Source organism: Silene latifolia, chromosome X (assembly GCF_048544455.1).
Source record: "Silene latifolia isolate original U9 population chromosome X, ASM4854445v1, whole genome shotgun sequence".
NCBI lineage: Eukaryota > Viridiplantae > Streptophyta > Magnoliopsida > Caryophyllales > Caryophyllaceae > Silene > Silene latifolia.
The window spans coordinates 95,581,640-95,586,709 of NC_133537.1; positions in this window are offsets into that span (position 1 = coordinate 95,581,640).

The window sequence follows — 5,070 nt, forward strand, 5'->3', positions numbered from 1 at the left end:
ATTAAATACCCAGATGATACACATACACGAGGTGTATCAGTTTTTTTAATACACAACCAATTACATTGTGACACGTGTTGAACTAGTTTAACCTTCATTAATTAGTAATTTAGCATTTGTAGTTAAATTCTAGTTAACTATATATATTTTTTTTTTATTTTATACATTATATTAGCCATTGATGAGGCTCGATCCCACAACCTCTTGGTTTGAATGCCCTTATTATTTATTATTACCACTAGGACACATCCATCTTGTTATCAATTTTTCATATATTTTGATATACTAGTATTGGTGCCCGGCTACGCCTGGGCTACCTTTATTTACCTTTAAAATTATTTTCAATTAAATAAAATTATTTCAAAGTTACATAACTCATAAATTTATCTTTAATATATTTTTCAATGTCATATCTTAAAATCACGATGAAATAAATTATGAGACAAATTCATTACTCCCGCTATCAATATTTTACTTAAATCGATTAGTTAGCTAATTGTTCATCTATGCTTTCTTTTATTGTTAGTATTGTGACTTTTATTACATTTGTTATTACTACGTTTACTTTCACGACTCCCGCCGTAATTATTGTTACTTTTACTACTGCCGCATGAATACTGATAATTTCACTACTCCCGTTGTTGCTTCTATTACTTTCACTACTACCCTTACGAACATAGTTACTTTGACTATTGAAATGAGTGATTACTAACATATTATTATATCAAATGTTAGTACAGTTATTTTCATTACTAACATAATTACTTTTACTATTTAGCCATACAATTTTAAGAGGTTATATATTTATATAATATATTACATATATGCATTAAATCAAATAGAAATAATTATAGAATAATATATCGTTGGGAAATCTAACATGATTTATTTACCTTTTAATAGTTTCCAAAATATAACCCACTTATATTATATTTGTGTATGTTAAATAAATTATAATTATATGATGATACTAATTAATAACATAAGTGTGACATGTTTATTTTAAGGAAAAACACCATATTTTGATATTCTCTAAATTTATACTTCAACCAAAACTATATAATATTTACATTGAAGTCCCTTGGCCGGGTCCATCACAGAGTGCTATTGATTAAAAACTATATAGTATAATTAAGTTGTATAGATTTATTTAATTACATTGAAGTCCATTGGTTTATGGAATATATATATAGTATTGAAGTATTGATATCTTTGTTAGGACCCGATTTAAAACAATATGTACATATAATAATTATTAATTGTATTGTAGATACCCAGTATCTGTTGAATCCCCAACAAACACCCGATGATTATCGGACTACAAGATGCTTAGGAATCGCTACGTTTAATCGACGGTTTGTATAACTATACGTCGGAAAACTCAAAACGATTTCAAAAACTAAACATTTTCAAAACTTTTGAAAAGTATCTGAAGTGTTTTATGCACGACGACGGGGTCATAATGACACTAACTAGAGTCAAAAGCGACACCGGACCAAAAATCGACTCAAACTTCAAATCCCGACTCCAACAACGAGTCAAACACAAAAAAAAACAAACATCACAAAGCTTCCATGTTAAGTATACACGGTATACTTGATGGTCAAGTACAAAAATCATGCCATCCAAAACCTAGTATAAAATAAATCATGATTTCAAATGCGTGATAGTGAGAAGACAGCTCGAAGATCCGCGAAATGACTCGCGCCTCTTCGAGTAGCCTACACGGCCACATCGTTCAAAACGCACATAACCACATAATCCTCTATAAATACCCCTCAAATGCCACCATTTGAAGGTACGCGAATGTCCGCCCCCTCATTTCTCCCTTAAAATTCCTGACCCGACTTCTTAAGTCACAAACCGACACGTATTTTCGACCTACCGATCGAAAATACGAGCCATGCACATTGTTTGGTACCGTCACCGTTCATTAAATCCCTTGACTGACTATTTCGACTAACTACACAATCACTAAACAAAACAACACTCTTTACATTGTTAAAACGGTTTTCAATCGAGTTTTCCGACCTAACAAGTTTTTACACTTCCGTCGATTTCTCGCCAACGACCTAGCATGTAAGTATGAGGGTGTAATCAATCCTCTTCTTTTATGTCTTTTTATCTGTTTTTATGACCTTAACATGCTAAACCATGCATAACATGGTCCAAAATACGGATCGAATGAGCCAAAACCGAGTTTTGACCTGAAACAAAAGCCCCTAGTCACAACTCGGTGGCTCGCGCCTCAATGAGCTATCCAGGTCAGAACTCAAACGTGTTTGAGTTCATTCTTTCCATTTTCATTTCATTTTTACAACCGGTTTTTACCATTTCAAATCATTTTTATGATAAATATTTTTAACCATTAATTATGTCCACCCTTGGTTCTTTATACCATGACGGTTTAATCCGTATTTCGGTGATAATATTTGGTTAATTACATTTTAAAAGGTATTTTAAAACCTTTTATTCATTTGTTTACATTTCAAAAACAACCATATTAGTCATACATGCATAATCATCCATTGGTTCCACATACAATATCGGTTTAAATCCGAGTACAATGATGAACATTGATTAATTACAAAATAATGAACTTAACACAATTAGTTCATAATAAATATTTTTCAAAACTATTCATGTCAAGCTTGCAAAATCGACCCCGACATCGAATATCATCAACACGATGATGATTATTCAAGTCTCGTTCTTCATATTGGCACAAAAGAAGTCCAAACGACCTTTTCAACAAAGATGGGTTCAAATACCCTTTTACAAACCATTTCACAAACATTTTCAATAACCAGGAGACACCCCTTTGGGTCGTCTGCTGCCTCGCGCCTAAACAGGCTCACTGATTGTAATACTACGGTTTTCTATGTCTATGGGTACTCTATCGAGTGGGGCTTACTCTGTCGAGTAAGTAGTTTTTGACGCAAAACAGTAGTCTGTCTGTAGGGTACTCGATCGAGTAAGTTGGGTACTCGATCGGCTTACTCGACCGAGTAAGTGAGTTTACGGGCTGAGTTTTGACGGGTTTTGTTAATGATGAGGGGTTAATATATATTGATGACCGTCACTTTTCCTAATCTTTTTAACATCCTAAAAACTTATTTGAGAAGTAGAGAAGTTACGTAAGTTGCTTTTGTCGCATCATTAGCAAATCCCCAAGGCTACGTTCGTCGGATTATCATATTCTTTATATCGTTGCGATCGTTGTGTCGAGGGTAAGTTCCTTGTATCATTTATATTGGGTTTCGTTGAGTTTCTTTAAAACCCTAATTGAGTAATTTGGGGGTTTTGGGTTTATTGTTGGTGATTAGATTGTGATTGTATGATTGTATGATTGATAGGAAGTGATTTCAGTGAAGGGCGATGTTGGTTAGCTGATTGTGACCGTCTGTGGATTGCTGATCCAGGTAGGGTTTCCCTACTCAGTATTAGTTACATGATGTGTGTGGTGATTGTGCTGTAGTTAGTGATTGTTGATTGATTCAGACGGTTGTGATTTCATATTGTTGATTGTTTCAGACGGTTGTTGATGTTGTATTGTGGTTACTGTTTAACTGTCTGTGTTCTTGTGGACAGCGGGCCGCCCACGGGGGCGCTTGGGTTGGAAAAGAGGAACAAGCGTTTGCATTTTTGTATGGAGTCGCCACCAATTTTTATAGGAAATTGGAACCGTTCGAATACCTCGTGTCATGTCAAGACACAAAGTAAAGACATGAACACTAAACAATCGTTACCCTTAGCATTCTATGTCTAGAATGACTCTCGCGGATGCCAATGAACACGGGTGCTCACGGAGATCTGGAGTAAGGGGTGAGGGTACGTATTAGGAAGCTCTTTTGATCGAACACCTAATCCCGCCCGCCTCGATAGCGGCCTCTACTAATGATTAGGGAAGTTATTCATACTTGATATATCGTCGGCTATATGCATGCAATGCAACATCCAAGTTTTAATCCTAGCATGTGAGAATTAACTAAGTCGGTGGACACGTAATTAGCAAACAATTGGGTCAAAGTAGGATTTAATGCTCATTTACATGTGAAAACATACAAGCAATAAAAGAAATACAATAATTATGAATTACAATAATGAAAATTACAATAATTACATTGGAATAGGCAATTTATGTCGAAAATACCTTTAAAACGGATAATTTGAGAAAAAGAATAAAAGAAAGAAATTAACGAACAGAAATTAGCATGATATTACGAATAATAGTTAGTTAATATGTAAGCTAATTAAACTAGGTCAAGGCAGAAACGGAGTTCGGGTGACGTAACTCGGCCAGAACAAAGCAGCAGAGCTGCGTCCTTTGGAATAGGCGCAGCAGACGCTGCGTCCGTTCCTTGGCTCAGTTCTGGCTGTGAAGCCGTAATTGCAAGCCGTTAATGTCAATTGGTGAATTTAATGATCGATTAATGATATTTACTCGGATGGAAGTGATTAGCATGTTATTTAACATATGAATGGGTCGTGAAAACAGTAAAATATGAATGAGATGGAATTGAACGAATTAACATAAGATGGATTAATGATAGAAGTGAAAAATATTAATGAGTCAAACAAATTAAATCAATTAACTAAGTTAGATACGATGGATTAACGACGAATATGTGATAAATACGACAAAAGACAGATGAAAGCTATATCAAAGACGAATTCCAGAAACCCAATATTGATGAATTGAATCTCTACAACCCGGAATTGAATTCAATGACGAAAACCCGTAAATATTGGATTATTAGGGATTTAAGTCGGATTTATGATGGATAAAACATGTTAATGATGAATAATAAATATACATATGAATTATATTCTATCGTGATGAAGAATTGACAAACAAACAAAACAAACAAAAGGATTTGACGAATAACAGAGGACGAACGAAGAAGAAAGGAAGCAGGAACTGCGGCAGCCTCACGAAGAGGCGCAGCAGGTACTGCGCTCCTTCGAAGAGGTGCAACAGTTGCTGCGTCCTTTCTCGACGGTTATCTACTGGAAATCCGTAAAAAAGAGGTTTTAAAGCATGGTTTTAGAAATCGGTTTTAATGGTAT